The following is a 19,626-nucleotide window of genomic DNA, read 5'->3' as shown; positions in this document are numbered from 1 at the left end:
TCAAGACCCCACAGAGGCTGCCGACGTACAAAACGAACTGTACTGAGCAGACAGCCCTATGTTGAATATAAATTATCCTTAACTCAGCAAGGCAATTATTTGGCTCACTTTTAAAAAAGAAGCTTGCAGGAGGAACTATGGAGCTGGTGAAGCAGTAAGTCCTCTTATTATTGGGGGAGGGGGGGCTGCAACAAAGATGGGTAGTAAGGCTGGGGGGGGGGGAAATATATGTCTGTCTTAACTGTTTTATTGACAGAAGGAGGCTTTAATAGAAAAGCTCCACATCCAGCAATAGCAAAAACATTTTGTACCTGCCACCCATGAAGGGTTGAGGTGCCATATCCTTAAAGAAAAATACTACAAGAACCATTGACTGAAGCAATGTTGAGTTTATTTTGCCAGTTTGACTACAGACTGAGCTGAAACAGAAACATGTCTGGAAATTTAAAGACCTCTCTCTGCCAGCTCACTCTGTGTTGTTTGCCTATCAAGCTAAACCCTTGCATCCCCAGGGTTTAAGTCATTAATATTCTGCCTGTCTTTGCAATTACCACACACACTACCAGCTTTCTTTTTTCATACCCCCCCCAATCTTTCCAATAAGGATATAGATGGAATTATTTTTGTCTAGATGACTTTTCCTCTGCTCCTATGCCTCATGCATGCCCATGCTTCCCTCGCGTTCACATTATCTTATGCAAAATTTACAGTTTTGAAAGCATTCAAGTATGAAGGCATACTCAAGCTCTCCCGTTCACATTTCAGATGTGAAAACAAACTGGTTTTGACAAACCCTAGACAGAGGTTTATTTGAATTTATTCAACTGAAGTCACTGCATTTCAGAACTCTGCCTATTGCAGAGCAGTGCTGCATGGCTATGCTGGCAATGGAATAAAGAAGTCTTTGTTTGCTCAGTTTTTGCCTGAAAGAATTTTGTGTGATGCACACTTGCATACTTTCCTCTACAGAAAATGTTGTTCGGCATGTTCTCCAGACCAGTGTAAGAACTGCAGCTAAGACGTTTCAAATTAGGTGGAATTTTTACTTTCTAGGGCTTGTACAAAAGTCAGCCTTCTGGTAGGTTTTTAAAAACACCATTTTTTCTACCTCCTCACCTCCCAACTCACCTTTAAAAACAAGCTCACATTTACCCACCATATCTAGTTCCCAACCATCATAACCATGTGAAAAAGGATTTTTGTTGGGGGGGGAGGTTTCCTTGGGTTGAGAAATACACTTTCTGTTTCTGTTCTTTACGAGAGCAAGAATTGCTATGAAAGGCAAATATGGTGGTGGATTTGCTTCTAAGGCAAGGATGAGGGATCGACATTCTGCACAACCGATACCTTCACACATTTATCAGACTTGGATTCTGAAACGCGTGAGGCCACCTAAAACAGGCACATGTCATTAAAATATATATATATATTTAAAAATTAAAAATAAAATAATAAAAAAAACACTTCAGCACAAGTTATTCGAGGTAATGCTACATTCATATGTGCACACCCCTCACCCCCCATCAGAACAGCTATACTTTTCCCTTCCTCTCATACAGCCCTAGAGCTTCTCTTAAATTTACTCGGCTGAGCTTCCAAGTAGCAAAAGGAGAGATAGAGATAGAGGGGATGAGAGGAGACCTCTGCTCTGGCCAATCCCACTTGCAGCCAGCAGGTAGCAGAAAGAGCCATCTCTCCCCATTCCTGCTGAGGAGGGAAAGAGTTGCCAGAAGCCTGCCTTATTCACTTTCTGTCACAACACCACTAAAGAGAAAAAAGAAGTGACTTGCTCTTTGCTCTGTGCTCCTGAAAAGCTCGCCTCCTTTCGCCTTTCCTGGCTGGCACCTATGCCCAGATGGCACCCCAACCCACGGAGGGCTGGATTTCCAATCTTCCCAAATCCAAAGGATATATATTGTGTGTGTTGTATGTATGTCCTCTCTCTCATCCTGATCTGCTTTGCATCTTATCCCCCTCCTCCAAATGTCAACAACTCATCAGCTCATCCCCAGAGTTGAAGGCAATCCTTCCATCAGGGAACTTCTCTTCCAATCCAGCGCATTCCTGGGGTGGAATGTGGCTGCTGCTGTTTTAATACCCACCACCCCAGACCCCCCCCTTCTCCGCCCCCAACCAAGGCTGCTGCTGCTTCTTAAATGCAATCCCCCCTTTAAATGCAGCCTCCATTAAGGATTACAACTGCATCCTAAAATGCCCCATAGCTTGTGTGGTGTGTTTCTCCCCCCCCCCCCGCCGCTTTAAATACTCTGTATCTCTGATAAACCCACATCTGAACTGTCTTGACCAGAGCAATGTGGGGCATGAAGGAAGAGGGGGGAGGCTGCTGTCTTTTGGAGGAGGGGGAATAGGCACTCCCCAGAGCATCTCTAGGGACTCTGACCCCCCCCCCTAAATAAAAATAATGCCCATCTCGCCCGCCCCTCCCTTGCCAAGGGAAGCACTAAAGGCCCACTAAGAACCCTGCAAGGACCCACAGAGAGCAAGCCTTGGCAGCCCCCATTCCCTGGCTCGTTCCATGCAGAGGGAGGGGGGGCTGTGTTGGCCACTGAACCATCGGAAGACCCAAATCCATCAGCCAGACCTGCATTGCTCAACCGAAAGCACAATGTACTTGTTGTCCTGCTGAGTTCCTCGCCGCTTGGCTGGAGGCACTGTTTCCCCAGGGATGCTCCACACTGCATCCACACTGCACTGACAACCCGGTTTGAGTCCGCTTCAAGGTCAGGCTGAAGGCGAGGGTCGCGAAGCCCTAGTGCCACCAGAAAGGACCATTCCCCAACTGCCGGCTCTTCAAGCGGCTCAAACCGGGTGATTTCTCCAATGCGGACGCCAGGGCTTCCCATCCCAGGAGTCTCCCGGTCGCCTTACCTTCCTGCTTCCCTCCTCAGGGCAAGTCCTCTGCCATGCCGCTCCTTCACACGTGCTCCAAACCCGTGACTCCCAACGAAAGAAGAAGAGAGGAAGAAGAGACCCGAAGGCGGGCCCGAAGCGGAGTTCAGGGCAAGCGAGCCAAGTCCTCCCGAGGGGCCCCCGCCTCCTCACCGGCCAGGGACCAGGGCAAGGCCAGCTGCTCCTCGCCGGCTCCAGTGAGCCTCCTTCCTTCTGGCAGGTGTTGGCATCCCTGACTCACCTTTGGGAAACTTTGGAGGGGCAAAGCCAAGGCTCCCGGGGAGTTGGGCGCCTGCTTCCTGAGGGCTGGCTCCGCAACGCCAGCGGAGAGACCCAGACCCTCCGCCGCCGCAGCAGCAACAGCAGCGCTAAGCCTCCGCTCGGCGCCTCCTCCGACCACCGTCTGGGCTCCGCTCTCGCCAGCCCCGGCAGCCGGTCCTCGCCGGGACTGACATCACCGGGAAGGGGCGGGGCATGCAAATGAGGCGGCGGGGAGGGGGAGGGAGAGGAGGAGAGACCCAGAGAGAGAGAGGCTCTTCTTCTTCTTCTTCTTCCCGCCTTGCCAGGCAGAAGGAAGGATGCTCTCGCAGCAGGTGGGAGCCCTCCGCTTCCAGCCAGGGCTGCTTTGGAAGGCCCTTGCCTGCTTGGGCAAGTCACACTCTCTCAGCCTCCTCGGAACAAAGCTTGCCAGGAGATCCCCATGACCCCAAGCACCTCCTGCTCTCGGAGGTGAGGATTTGGCTGGCAGGTTGGACTCCGAATCGAAGGACCAGAGCCCTGGAAACCCACTGGGTGACGTTATTCAAGCCACACTCTCTCAGCCTCTTCAGGGGAAGGTGATGCCAAACCCCACTCTGGGACAAACGACTTGAAGGCCCCCCATAGCAACTACCCCTGACCCAGGGGCAAGTCACACTCTCTCAGCCTCCTCTGGGGAAGGCCGCCAGGAAGACACCAAGCACTTTCTGCTCTTGCAGGGGAGGATCAGGTTGCAGGTTGGACTCTGACTCTAAGGACCAGGGTTCAAGTCCCACCTCGGCCCTGGAAACCCACTGGGTGATGTGGCTCAAGTCACACTCTCTCCGCTTCCTCAGGGAAGGGTGATGCCAAACCCGCTATGGGACAAGATTTCCATCTCTTGGCATTCAGGAAGAGGAGAAAATATTACTTACTTCTCGCCTTCTGGCAGTACAGTGGCTTTGGTCTTACTGCCACCACTTAGTTACAACCTTACTCCCAGTCAGAGGATGATAGGCATCAAATAATGCAGGATCATTGTATGTATACAAATGGATAGTGCTGAGGATGCTGCAGATGGCCAAGAAGACAAACAAATGGATCCTAGAACAGATCAAGCCCAAAGTATACCCTAGAAAGCAATTGAGGCTGTCTTACTTTGGCAACATTACAATGAAAAAAAGAATCATTAGAAAAGACAGTGATGCTAAGAATGGCTGAAGGCAGCAGAAAGAGAGGACCACATGCCAAATGAGGAGAGTTGGTCAGGGAGGACATGGGCCTGGAGGACCTGAGCCCAGAGGATGAGGATATGGGGTCTTGAAGATGTCTCATCCACAGGGTTGCCATAAGTCAAAGGTGACTTGAGGGCAGTTAACAACAGCAATTGAGAGCCATCATGTGCAGTGGTTTGAGCATTAAACTGCTGTTTAAATGATACACTCATCTTAAGAGGCCAGAAGCTGTGCCAAAGCTGCACTCATGGCCTTAGGACTGGAGCATGGCTTTGGCATGGCTTCCAGCTTCTTAGGACTCAAGCATCATTTAAACAGCATACCTCCAGGTTTATTCTGGCCTGTCTGTTCAGGCCCATTGTAAGAGAAATAAGTTTATGGAAGACTATCCATAAAAGTTGAATTCAGTGTTATAGAACAAGTTGTGCACACCAGGCGTAATCTATTGCTGTTGTTATTGTTGCCATTGTTGTTGTTCTGTATTCATTCGTATTCTGCCTTTTCTCCACATTTAGGAATTCAGTGTAGCTTACAAAAAAGAATATATATATACAGCTACGGATCAAAGGACATGCATAAATAAAAACAGAAAAATGTATTGTTGAAATCCAATTAAATTATCCATAACATGAAACCTTTTAACATAAATTCATTAAAAAGGCAAAAGTCTTTTTGCTCCTGGTTTTAAATCAAAAGTGATATTTATAGACTTAAATGCCTTAGGACTTTGATACTATATATACCTGGTGGAAGACTGTGGTCTGCAGGAGGGGCCTACTTCTCTGGCTCAAGGGTAATATGGTATGGGAACATCAGAAAGGACATTGTGAGCATTGGAAGACATAAATTCTGGTTTCTTTCCACTGTGAAGTCAAAATGTACCTTTTTTATTAAAGGCCTGAGGGTTTAATTTTCCTTTTAAATGTATATATACATTGAATGCACCCAAACTGTAGTTTGACACCACTTTAACAGCCATGGCTCCATCCTACAGAATCCTGGGATTTGTAGTTTTGTGAGGAGTCAGCAATCTGGCAGTGAAAGGTAAAGATCTTGTAAAACCATAAATCCCAGGATTCCACAGAATGGAGTTACAGCACCTTCCTCCCTTTGGTCATTAAATGGGCTTGGGAGTTAGGATCCATCTTGTTAGTTGCCCTCAACCCATGTTAATCTTGCAGATGAGACATCTCCAACCCCACCATCCTACACTGCTCTGTTAGGTCTTGTAGATTCAGGCCTGTGACTTCACTACTTGAGCACTACTTGAGGCATGTGGTCTTCCTTCCTTCCTTCCTTCCTTCCTTCCTTCCTTCTGCCTTTCTAGCATTATTGTTTTCTCTAGTGAGTCATACCTTCTCATGATGCGGCTAAATTACGACAGCCTAAATGTAATCATCTTGGCTTCTAGGGAGAGTTCAGGCTTGATCTGTTCAAGAACTTGCTTGTTTGTCTTTTTGGCTGTCCACAATATCCTTTGCACACTTCTCCAGCACCACATCTCAGATACATTAAATTAAATGCAGATGCAACCCAAGGGTCCAGAGCTGTGTTGTTGGTGTTGTTGTTGCTGTTTTCCACTTGCAGGGCAGGGACGTAGCCAGGATTTTAGGAAGGGGGGGGGGACAGACTAAGTGCCACCATTATATTGGGGCTTGGGTGTGGCAGCGCAGCAGCACGCACCATTCATTTTTCTAACGGAAGGGGGGGTCCGGACCCCAAGACCCCCCCCCTTGGCTATGTCCCTGTGGCAGGGGAGAATGAAGTCTATATTCAGTGGGATAAATGGTATTTGTTAGCCAACTGGTGCATTCTATGTTTTGGACTCTCATCAGTCCCATTCGTTGAGGCCAATGGTCAAGAATGCTGGCAGTTCTGCTCAAATACATCTGGATGACACGAACTGAGCTAGGCTGTTCAACACTGTTGTGATTTCACTGTAAAGCCACTGTTCAAATTGTTAACTTTGGAATACTCATTCTGACTTCAGTAAGCCAAACCTCATGTCTGATCATATATATCTTTACACACATATAAGCCCTTCTATGTTCAGTGAATCTTCTTCCAAGCAAATATTTATAGTAGGTATCATCAACTGTGGTCCTTCGGAGATTCTGGAATTATCATTTTATTGTACAGTTACAGACCCATTAAAACAAACAGGAATAAAAACATACTCATTAAAAGCATTAAAAGCATGGCCATTAGAAATATAATCATTAAAACATATGCATCTTTAAAATACACAAAATGCATACGCAACTTAATGTATAAAATAATACGGAACATAAAAGCATGAGATGCAGCTTGTGATTAGGATGGAGAAATCATCTTGTGAGATCTTCAGCAGAGAAGAGGAATTTTGCCACTAATTCTGCCATAACCCTGTTTGTATCAGCCAAGTAATATTCCAAATACCAAACCAGTGTCCTTCCAGGGCCTTTCCATATACTATGGCAAAGCTGCCTCTTATTATCATGTATCTGAAGTGGTGGTGATGATGATGATGATGATGATATGAGATGTGATCTAAAGTTTTTTTATAATCTTTATTCAAAAACCAAATTTTACCAGCATAAAAACATCAATACAAATACAAATAACATCTACGATTTACTCTTATCATATTTAGCCACAAACTTCCAATTATACCCACCAACCTCTCCATCCCAACATATTAACTATCATGCTACTTAACATACAAATTAAACAATTCTTATCAATAATCCTTAAAAAAATACATCTGAAGTTCTACTTTGGTCCTAATCACTTCTTGTTTTTCAGGTTTTCTGGGAGAAATGGCAACCCTATTCATGTGGGACTTTCTGGTAGCATCCTTTCAGTTCTGCAGAAGGCAATTAAATTTGGCCCTAGAAACAGCATGGCTCTATTTAGGGCTAGTGAAATTATTATATATCTAATGCGTTCAGGATTTTTTTTTTTAAAGTCAAATGTATTAGGGGGATTTGATACAGACTAATGAAAATTAATACGATTAATATGATGTTCTATAATGCATTTTACAGCAGCATAGATTCCAAAAGAATTCAGGCATTTCTTCACATGATGACTTAGCATGTGACAATGAAGATTATCACATGGGGGATGGGATAAGGATGGGATTGCTCCCCCATCCTTATCTCATCTGTGACCCCAGTGAAAGTGATTGTGCAAATCACTTTCACACTGCAGCTGACTGAAAAGCGCTTTCAGCTGCCCTGGTATTAACAGGTTCAGCCATTAATATAAAATGACAAGAGAACAGGAGAAAGGGCTTTCAGTTGACAGTACTTTTCAGCTGGCTGCAGTGTGAAAGTGATTTGTGCTTCCCTGCCAGGTCAATGCCGGGTCAGGTTTGAAAGTCCTTCCTGTGATCAGAGTAGGAAGGATGGGACAGGGATGGGACAATTATGTCCTATCCCTCATGTGATAATCTCCATAGGCCAAGAGCTGACCTGCCTTTTCTGAAGCTTGCCTCATCATTTCCAGTATAGTTTCATCCTCTGTCCATGTGCAAAAGTATCCAAAAATGCTGAGCTACAGGTACGATCATCTTCACCCTTGGCTGTGTTAACTAGGGGTTTCAGGAGCTGCAGTCCAATAATATCTAAAGCATAAATAAGAATTGTGTAGTGACGGACTCATAGAATCATAGAAATGTATAAGTGAAAGAGACCCCAAGGGCCACCCAGCCCAACCCGCTGCCATACAGGAACTCACAATCAAAGCATGCAGTCTCTGTTTAAAAACCTCCAAAAGAGGAGACTTCACCCCACTCCAGGAGAGTGTGTTCCACTGTCAAACAGCTCTTACTGTCAGGAAGTTCTTCCTAATGTTGAGGTGGAATCTCTTTTCCTGTACTGTACTTTGAATCCATTGCTTTACGTCAGTTCTTTGGAGCAGTAAAAAACAAGTCCATCAGATGTTGTTCAGCTGCACGTCACCAGTTCATTCCTCACATTCCCCTGCTGGATATACTGTTCAGGAGTTTGAAAGCCAGCATCTGGAGGGCTGCACAATTTCCATCCCTGGTCTAGAGGACAACTGTGGCTCAACCTGATTCAAAAGATCGTCCCATGACTTTCCCCAGACGTAAGCCCCATTTTTTTTAGTTCAATTAGTTTTCTTGCAAGCTTTTGCAGATTCCAAATTCTTCATGATTGTGAATACTATCCACTATTGCCCGATATCAGAAGAACATTTTGTTTAGAAGAAAATTCTGTTTCCAAGACCAGTTGTACCCACTCTCCTCTACTCACTTTACAGGGATTGCCAGTTGTTTTTGTTTTTTAAAAAAGATTTGCATCTTGTACTTAATTTTTGTGTTTATTTTAACAATTTGAGTTGTTTGCTGAGATCTGTGATCTGCCTGAAGTATGAAGCTTGCTAAACAACATAATTAAGATGTGCTTTAGTATTCTCTTTTCTGAACTCTCTGGAGATGATTAAGAATAAACACATCTTAATAGAAAAAATAATAATAAGGAAGCCGGGAAAGCTGGACTGTAGCAATATTCAACCCTCCACCTTTGCTTCAGCACACATGCTCCTTCATCATATAGTGAGGTGCGGTTTACACAGTATGAGATACAAAATAACAAGAAAAATGTCACAGTTGCCTCCAGTATGTGTTTACTAAATGCATTCTGAGGCATCTACTTCAGATACCTAATCATCCCAAATAGTATCTGATAATATATTTAGAGAAAATGTTGGAATCATTTAACATCAGTTGTATTAATCTTTACTAGGATTTCCAGATATTTTGCTACGCTAATCTCTCTTGATCCTTTTCCAGACTGCTAACTCAACCTACAAGCCTCGAAACATTTATCCCATTAATACAATGAAATATACCTCGACATAGGCATCCACCAAACTGCACTGTTGTTGTTATTGTTGTTGCTGCTGTTGTCGCCTTTGAGTCAACCTCAGTTCAAGATGACCCCACCTCTAAACCCCTCTGTTCTCAACTGTTCTGCTCAGGCTCAGGGCCATGGTTTCCTTGACTGGGAATTTGAGCTGGCTTTCCCGCAGCGTGGGAGCGTGGTGACCACATACCACACGTCCCAACTTGCTCGCACCCCACTGAAAATAGTAGGGTGTATGCATGCGGCCTGTTCACTAGATTCTCTTGGGGCTTCAGCATATGCTGAAAGCCGTGGAAGTGAAACATTTAAACTTTGTGAAACTTACAGGGCATTGCTGGAGTGCATAATTTAAAAGGCAAAGGTGTAATCTACAGACAGATAAATATATGGAGAAAAAGACTTTAGTCAGTGAAGAAACATTGCATAGATGGGATAAATTGCACACATAGATGTACAGAAAAGGAAAATATGTTGTAAAAACCCAAACAAGGACCTCAGTACAGGAGAATGGTTGAGGTCAGGGGGCTTGGAGATGTCTCATACATAGGGTTGTCATGAGTTGGAGTTGACTTGAGGGCAGTTCACAACAACAACAACCATACAAAATCAGACAAAAAGACAATACATTTGGGATGTTGTTGTTGTTGTTGTTGTTGTTGTTGTTGTTATCCTCTGAGGTCAAGGATGAAAATATATCATCAAAGTAAGACAATCATTATAAGAATCCACAAAGCTGAACACATACAAAACAATTATGGCAAAGATTAAAAGTTAATAAAACCTGGGGCAGTGGTATTATATACAAAGGTAGAAAGCTGTCTTATGCTTAGTCTTAAACTTTGGTCCATATCATTAGTGCTGACAGGAGCAGCTCTGTAGACTTTCAGACAGGATTCTTTTCTAGCCATACCTGGTCTCCCAGTTAAGTACTAACCAGGCTCAACCATGCTTAGCTTTTAAATTCAGATGCAATCACATGTGCTCAAAGTAGTATGGTGGTACTTGTTTCTTTCTCTGAGCTTCTCATAGACATCTGGTTGGGTGGTCAGATTTCTGGACTGCATTGGCCTGGTCATCTTCTGTTCTCAATATTGTATATAAAACCGACTCAAAAATGATTTAGAATTAGAACTTTCCAAGGAAGTAACTTGCCTTTTCAGAGACCAGGCACCTTGAGTCAAAGAAACATGTTCTATCATGTGTCATAATTTTTTCTTGTAGCTATTGTAGTCATTGCCATGTTCAGTAGAAGGAGCCCATGAGTGTGCAAAAGAATTCTTTTTCTCCATTGAATTCTGGAATGGATGTGTGCGTGCGCTCTGGAGCTCTCATTATGGGGGGAAAAACACAGGATGAAGGTGATGCTCTCAAATATATTTAATTTGTTCTACAAATTCTAAAAGCAAAGCTTAATGAGTGGCACAGAGTGGTAGCTTCTGATCTACAGATAACCTTAAAAAGGCACCCAAGAAAAAACGTAAGAGAATTATAACACTGAAAAGTGGCGCGGGTGAAAGGTCAGGCACCTTGAAAGTCACAGGACAAAGGCTGATTACAGTCCTTATCAAGTCTCCCTTTCTCTTTCTGTCCTTGCTAAAAAGGCCCTTGATGGCACAATGAAAGGCCACTTCAATTCTGCATTGAAATTAACTTTTTAAACTTTGCATGTTCTGCACAGCAATGCTCTCTGAATGTTTAAAGATCTCTGGGGGTTAATGACTTGTAAAATAATAGCAATCCATGAGAACTTGGAAATATATTGTCTCTTTGCTATGCTTTATGGCACAGCTTAGGTAGGGAAAAAAATAGACCCCAAGAGCAGTCTAGACATGCAAAAATGCTAGAACAAACAATACCTATATTGTAACATTAAATTAGCTTTTACAAGGAAGCTATAAATTTCAAACTAATGCATGCTAACAAGGCACCGCTTGTTGTAGGTATCCTATGCATTTCATTCTTTCTTTAAAAGGTATTTTCAGTCGGAAAGGATTCTGTTACCTGCTATTTTAGTTTAAGATTATGTCAGTACCCAGCAATTACAGGGAGACTCATTTAAAATCTTCTCTTTGGAATGTCTTTCATTTCCTTGATTACTCTTCTGAGGTAGAATACAATAGGTTTTTCACCTGCTAGACATTCATCAGTTGGCCACCAAAGGAATGCACTGATTGCATGAACAGTGGTCCCAGGATTTCCTTTTTCTGTGATTTAGATTGGTTCATTAGGACACAATCAGATGTGTGCTTTGTTAGTTAAAGTTAAAAATCACAATTGCACAGAACTTTACAACTTTGAAATATCTATGTCCTGAAGAGTATGTTGTTTAACAATTAGACAAGAGATCTCTGAGGAATGATGTCCTTTTAATGATGTTAAAAACTTGCCAGTGCAAAAGTTCAATGAAACTTATTTTCTAAGTTTAGATTGATTGGGTTCAGACACACTGAGCAATTCTTGATCTTCTTATACTCTCCACCATATGAAAGATGTGGATGTTCTAAGGCCATTTTCCTTACATTCCTACACATGTCACTTTCTATCTGGTTTATATAAATGGAGTAAATTGGTACAGCACTTTGATGCTGATTTAAGAGTATATGTTCTGGAAGCTATAACATGTCCTACAAATGGGGAGGGGAGCATATATGAGCAACATCCTGCCCTTGAGATTACAGATATGATTTGATACCATGACTGCACTAGAAAGATTCTTGCAAAGCTTTAAATAGTCTTATCACACTATACATCTCCAAGAAAAGGATGAATTTATCATATGCTAATAATCTTTGCCATTACTATTGCTGAGCTAAACTGCATTCTCACAAGGTTGCATTTTCAGCATACTAATTGCTGTAAAGTTTGATCAGGTTGATTCCAGTGTTCTTCTATGTCCATCCTCCTATCGTGGATTTATTTTAGGATTATGCTTCACTTTTCACATTGAAATCCATATAAAGAACATACAGACACAAAAAAGGCCATTCCCCTTTACATAGCACCAGAAGTTAGGTGTGAGCGAGATGTTTATTTGTGTAATATTATTCACACATCCCTCTGATGCATCTTGAGGTGATGCTGATTTAAGAATGTATGTTCTGGAAGCTATAACATGTCCTACATGTGGCATCACTGGGGGGCTGCAAGGGATTTGGCCCACACCAGGTGACAGCCCAGAAGAGGGGTGACACCTGGTTAGGCCCTCATCTGAAGGCCAAGCATGTCCTTCCCAACTTTGCCATGGCAGCCTCCTCACAAGGAGACCTCCACTGCTGCAGCGAAGGAGAGGCCTGGATGCACCTTTCCCAGCAGCCCCTTCACACTGCATGACACCAGGGGTAGGGATGCCACTGGAGGTAAATACTCTTTTCAGAGGTACTTTCACATGATAAATCTGAAGTTAGCACTTCTTAGAGATCCAGCTAATGCTAAAAGGTCTGTGAAGCATATTACAACTCAGAGTTCAATATTGGTTCAAGATAGCTACAAAATGGAAACCTCAGTTAGTTCAGTAGTGCCAATGGCAGATGAAGCTCTCAGACTTGCAGAATAGGTTGACTTCATTATTAGGGACAAAGATATAGCAACCACCAACACTTTGACCAATGGAAGGCATTAGGGCATTGTCATTGTTGTCTAGTAAATAATGGGATCAGTGTAGCATCTAGTTGCCTTTTGCTTTGTCACAAGCTCTTTATATATATTTCTTGACAGTTATGTTGGTAAGAGGATTATGAAATTCTGTCGCTTGGGGATAAAGTCATACATTTGTATTATGTAGTTTTATAAAACTTCCACATTCAGTACATGGAAAGCTCCTCCCAAGAAAATAGCATATGCATTAAAACAAAGGAATCCTATTGATATTCTACAATGTTATATCATCTGTAGTAGGAACATTCTCTGTTTTCTTCCTGCCTGGATAAATTTCACTATGGATTTCAATGAAAGCTGTTTAATAGCTACAGAACTGAGCTATGTAAGGTGAGGGAGGGTTCACTTGCTTTCTGCATGCTGCTTTTTGTATAAAGTGTAGCTCAGAGTATGTGTCTATGAGGCAGACACATACCGAATATGATTGTCCCATACATTTAATCTGACCTTATGTACTAAATACAGAGAAAATTATCTCTGCTTGATCTGAAACCCAACTCAACTTTTCCTAAGCTGTACAGTATTAAACTGCTTCTGGTCCAGTATTCAGACTACACAAATGAATGCTTTAGCCATATTACACAACAGATAAACCTTTGCACATGAAACCATGCTGCACTAGTTAATAAAGTGAAAAGGTTCACAGGACTGCACCTACACAGCAGAATTAATGCAGTTTGACACTGTTTTAAGTCCTGGGAATTCTGGGATCAATAGTTTTGTAAGATCTTCTCTGCCAGAGAGCTCTGGTGCCCCCAAAAACTACAAATCCCAAGATCCCATAGGATGAGGCTATGACAGTTAAAGTGGTATAAAACTGCATTATTTCTGAAGGGTGGCAGCAGCCTTTAAAGTGTGACACACAAAAAAACAAAAAACCTTCTGAAGCTTTGTTCATTTCCAGCTCATGTAGCTGCATGATGAGGCACTGTTTTATAATAGAGTTCCAGATTCAATGTCCAGGTAAGAGCTGCAAAGACAATTGTCAGAAATCTTAGAGGCTGTACACACAGTCCCTAACAGACAGTGTGATGGCACCCCGTTCCTAGCTGGATCGGGGCTGCAGCAACAGCACACTGCGACCCTGATCCATCCTTTTCAGGGCACAAAAAGGAGCTGCAAAAAGTGGCTCCTTTTTGCACCCTGGAAAGGATGTGATAGTTGCGGCACCACAGCTACATGTTGCTCTTTTAGCACTTTGTCATGTGGATGCAGTGCTGGAGGAGCACCATGATGCTGTCGGGTGGAGTGGCGCACAGCGTTACCGTGTCTTGGCAGGCAGAGTTGGGGTGTGTGTCATGTGGTGATGCCCCCAGGCCGGCCTTAATGGCCAGTCTGAAAAGCCCCTTAGAGAGCTGTTTCCAGTCAACCTGTAGACAAAGCCAATCTAGATGGCCCAGTGGCATGAAGTATTTTCTGTTGTTCTTGGTGAATGTTAATGAGCTGCTATCATTACTTGATCACCAATTGTAGGGTCAGCCTATTTAGACTTAAGAAGGTACAACAATGAAAGGACTTTGGAAACGTTGCAGAAATACTGAGATGTCTGTCCTTAGTTTTGCATATTTTTTTCCTGATAGTGAAAATCAAGGTCATTGTAACTAGGGCTGCACAATTATAAACACTAATCAGACCCTGGCCTAGGACTCATGATGATTTTCACTAAGATATTGAGAGTGAAGGGGAAATGCTATTAAAATGTGTTTTATGCACCTATGCGTTAAACAACACCAACAGGAACAATAGTTCATTAAAGGATTTGCCAAGAAATGTTTAAGTGGCACAGAGTGAGATGCATTTGATGTTCCAGCTGAGTCCTCAAGTGAAAAAATGCCCCCAAAGAAAGTATATAGTTAAAAATGAGGAAATGAATGAGAATTTGTTTCATTTTCATTTCTTCTAATTCCCATTTGTGTGAGGTTTTGTAAAAAGAATGAATCAGGACTCACTTTCGCTTTTCATCAGTTCTTTTTAAAATGAATGTATGTTCCTACATGTGAATCTGCTATATCCCTCCATTGACAAGAAGTCATCTAAACACACTTGATGACAATATATATGCAATAATACATACTAAGATGTATCCTGTTGAAGGGAGGCACAACTAAGGAAGTAAGGGCAATACAGACTGACACTTTGTGTTTGCATGTTCCAAGCCCTAGTTTGGAGCGTTCACATGCTCCAAGCCCTAATTCCAATGCCCTGCTGCCATTATGGCATGCGTCCATCTACACGGCATGCACCATGATGATGTCCATGCAGTGGAGTGCCCAAACAGCGCTACACACAAGGGGTGTCATCATGGCATGAAAGTGCACCTATGGCACCCCTGCCAGGATGCAAAAAAAAAAAAAACAAAACAAAACAAAAAAAAAAAAACCACCCAAAAATGGGTTCTTTTTGCTCCTTCTGGAGGCCATAGCATGTGGTTGCTGCAGCCTCCTTCTGGGGCAAAAATGGGTGGCATTTAGTTGCCCATCTGCTCAGCCCCTAAATCAGGCTGGCAAAAAGCTCTTTCCTCCTTGGGTAAAAAAAATCTGGGATCACATGTGATTTGAATTATTTATCCTCATCGCTTCCCAATCATTCTATGGTGAAGTTCCCAGCAAATAGGATGGAAATTATTGTTCTAGCATTTTATTTGCCATTGTCTGTTCAGAGGCTCACCTTCAAAATCAATTATATCAGTTTACAAAAAAGACAGAGCCTTTTCAGTCACAGTCCTATGTCCCTGGGCCTGCTTCCAAGGGATGTGGCATGTGGTTTCTTTCCTAACTCTGTTTAAACAAGTCTTAGAGCTTTATCACAATAGCACGCAAATGGGATTTAAATGAGAGTTAAACTAGAGAAAACCAGGAAATGGCTGAAGTTTATCACACATTTCCTGGTTTTCTCTAGTTTACATCCTGTTTACCCGCTAGTGTGATAAAGCTCTTAATGACTTCCCATCTATGTTTATATATTATTGGGCTGAGATTTGTCTGTTTTAACAACATTAAATTATTAATTCATTTTATCAGGAGTCAACATTTAGGGATCTTTATTGTCTGCTAGGTGAAGGTAGCCATAGATAGCTTGTTGTTGTTACAGAAGTGGAACTGGTCATTAAGTTATGTTATCACATTTTCAGTTGAATATACTTTTTATATGCTTTTATATTAAGCAATAAAATTTATGTGTTTGGTACAAACATTTGTTTACACAGGTTGAACCAGCAAATCACATTTACCTCCAAAAGGGTATAAGGATTTACAGTTGGCAACAATTCTAGCTGGAATCGGTTGGAATCAGAAGGAAAAGAATCAATTTTTCTCCCGTGGAAGTATAAATTATTTTCAAATAAAATAACTTATTTATTTGCAATAATTTATTTATTTTAGACCCCAAAAAATCCAATTTATCTGAATAAAACATAAAATACACACCGAAATATATAGATGCACAATACACAAATTATCATATACTCTTTATAAGGTCCAAGAAATAGATCTAAGGTCAAACTAAACAGTGAAAGCATTCTTAAATAAATGTTATTTTAAAAAGAAGCACTGAAACCTGAGAATAGTTGGAGTATGTCAAAGTACTAATGAAACAACATTCCACTACAGCAGTGATGGCGAACCTTTTGGGAATCGCATGCTGGGAGCAGGGCTTCTGCCCCCCCAGAGGCGGGGCTGCATGCTGGGGGGTGGGACTTACACCCTCCAGAGGCAGGGCTTCTGGGGTGGGACTTCTCCTCCGCCCTTTCCCCAGCCTCCAGCTAGAGGGCCAGGGATGGTCCTGGGGGTGGGGGGCAATAGGGCAACAGGTGTATGCCTGTTGCTGCTCCTCCTCCTTTTGCCCTTCTCCCAGCCTCCAGAGACAGCTGGGGCTCAAGAAGGGTCTGTGGGGAGGAGAAGAAGTGGGCACACACCCGTTCCTCCTTCCCCTGGACCCTTCCTGAGCCACAGCTGTCCCTGGAGAGGCAGTTGGGGGTCAGAAAAGGAAAGGGGAGGAGGAGGAGTGTGCATGCACCTGGTCCTCCTCTTCCTCCCAGACCTTTCACTGCCCCCTGAGGAAGCACCACTGGCACGCACCAGTGGCTCCTTCTTGCCCCCGCCCTCCTCCCCAGTCTCCAGCTGTCTCAGCTGGAGATTGGGAAATGGCAGGGAGGAGGAGAAACAGGCACACACATGCCTGTTCCTCCTTCTCTTTGGCCCGTGCCGGGTGAAATGGTGTCGTGTGCCACCTGTGACACATGTACCATAGGTTCACCATCACAGTACTACACTATATTTCCTGTTCTGAACCCAGAAGCCATCAGAAGCATGGGGCATTACAAGGAAAGGCTGTCCAAAATACTTCAGAGATTGAACATGTCTATAAAGGAAGGCATGACTCATTAGAAAAGGCAATGCTGCCAGAAAAGATGGAAGGCAGTAGGAAGAGAGGAAGACCACATACTAGATGGCTAGACTCAGTCAAGGAGGTCACTGATCTGAGCTTGCAGGATGTGAGCAGTGCAGTTGAAGAAAGAGTGTCTTGGACGTCTCATTCATGGGATCGCCATGAGTCAAAGATTACATGAGGGCAGTTACCAACAACAAATATAATTTTTATGATATTTATTGTGAACCTCTTTGAGAGGCTTTTGGCCTTGAAAGGTGACATGAAAACATTAAATTGATGAATAAAATAATTAAAAATCATAAAAGATGTTGGTCATAGATGCTAGTTACTTTTCAAATAATTACCCTGTTGGAAATGGGTTAAGCCATAAGGAATGACACATTGAAGATGCAATGACTGCATGCTGTTTGGCTACTCCTTCCAGCCTGCGCTTAACTCAGGTCCTGGCAATTGTGCCACCTTAATTAGGATTCCTTCCTCCTTAGGCAGAATAATTCAAGATGTGGATAAGCTACTGTATCCCCTCTACACCCACCTCCATGTCTTTACCTGCTTCTTGTAGCATCCTGCAGTGAATTTGCATTTTGACTTGATTATTCTTTTGTCTATCCTGTCCCTAGATATATTGAATGAATAATGTGACACTGCCCTCTATTATGATAAGAGGCAAGATCTAATAACAAAATGATTTCTTGACAGGCACAATAGAGTTTGGCAAACCAGGAAGTCAGCCATACCATCCAGCCAAGTAGAGTAATCTTAGCTGCTTTGTCAAAAGGCAGTGAAGGAAACGAGGAGAAAAGCATGCTCTCCACCCGGTGGATGTGCTCAGAATCCCAGATTAGTATGATGCAGCATCCTAATGAGGTGCTGATTTGAAGAATCCCATTGATAAAAGATTGCTGAAGTGCTCCCAGTTTTTCAAAGCAAAAGGTAACGCTTTATAACAGTGGTCATTTGCTTTCTTATAAACACTCATCCACAAGGGCACCTATACATTCATTGAAAGAAAGAAAAAATGCAATGACAGAAGTGTATATAATTATGAATAGCTCAGAGTGAATGGAACAAAAGGATCTTTCATTATGAGAACTTGAAGTTACCCAGTGAAGCTGGAGGGCAGTATACTATGTTCCAGAATGACAAAGGGGGGGGTGTGTGGTCTAACACAACACATAATATAGTTATACAGTCCACTGCTACAAGATTGTTGATGGCTGCTAGTCTATCTGAAAGGATTATACAAATACATAGAACATGCACCCTGCTGTTAGCTATACAGTAGTACCAAATCTGAAACTCCACGGAGAAAGCACTTGCTGCAAGTGTAGCTACCCACATCCTCAGCTGTTGCAGGTGACTGCAGCAGTTCCTTCTCCATCTACATTCAGTCGTCTTAAGTATGCACTGAAACAGAATTCCAGGTCTCCACCTCAAAACCCATGCACTAAATATCCATGCAAAATGCTTGTTGGACTTGCCAGTTAGCTGAGCTCCAGGGATTGGGGCTGCAGCTATATAGAGAGCTCATGAATACTAGCTCTGTGCTCCTCCAACCAAGGTCCAAAACACCCTGCAGAAATAATCCAGTTTGAGGCTGTTTTAACTGCCCTGGATCAATGTTAGGTAATCCTGGGAATTGTAGTTTATTGTGGCACCAGAGCTCTCTGAAAGAGAAGGCTAAATGTCTCACAAAAATACAGTTCCCAGAATTCCCTAGCATTGAGCCAGGGCAGTTAAAATGGTCTCCAACTGGATTATTTCTGCAATGGGTTTTGGACCTAAGTCTGTGACTCACTTCCTCTCAGCAGATGCCCTTGCCCCTGAGTCCATGTGCTTGGCAGAGGACCTGGGTCTACACACAAAAGAACACTAGCAAGCACACAAACAAGCCTTCATTCAGCTCACTTAAACCATCAGCTTTAACCATCAAACACAAACTCAGCAAAACTTACTAGACCACACTAATGAGCACACAAGCAAGCCTCCTTCCTGTTCACACAAACAAACAACCTAACCCAGCAGAAACATCAGCCTTAACCCAGCAAATGTGCCCAAAAGACTCTCTTGGGCTGGGGACATTTAACCCAACAGACACAAGCTCACTATGCTGTCTCTTTCATCACGTCCAAACAAAACCCCTGTTGGCCTTGCCTTTCGGCTGAGGTTTGTGGTCCTTGGGGACAGAAGAGGAGAACCAGACAACTCTTCAAGGAATCCCTTAAAGTGATGCTGTCTGCTGGAGCCCAGGAGTCATGACAATGGACTTTATCACACAGGAGGCAAGCATCCTCTTCCTGTCATTAAATCACCATTAAATCATGTTAATC

General features: G+C 43.0%; 1 protein-coding gene across 3 annotated transcripts in view; it reads right to left on the bottom strand.

Annotated features, from left to right (window-relative positions):
- Positions 1 to 3,263, bottom strand: part of PCDH11X (protocadherin 11 X-linked) — a 553,290-nt gene extending 550,027 nt beyond the window's left edge. For all 3 annotated transcript variants that reach the window (XM_042480331.1, XM_042480332.1, XM_042480333.1), the window contains exon 1: positions 2,890 to 3,263. The gene's annotated coding sequence lies outside the window, so the exon portion shown is untranslated. The remainder of the gene's footprint in view (positions 1 to 2,889) is intronic.
- Positions 3,264 to 19,626: the final 16,363 nt, after the last annotated feature.

The sequence above is a fragment of the Sceloporus undulatus genome, chromosome 7 (assembly GCF_019175285.1).
Source record: "Sceloporus undulatus isolate JIND9_A2432 ecotype Alabama chromosome 7, SceUnd_v1.1, whole genome shotgun sequence".
In the NCBI taxonomy this organism is placed as follows: Eukaryota; Metazoa; Chordata; class Lepidosauria; order Squamata; family Phrynosomatidae; genus Sceloporus; species Sceloporus undulatus.
The sequence above is the reverse complement of the archived record's forward strand: the minus strand, read 5'-3'. Positions and strand labels throughout refer to the sequence as shown.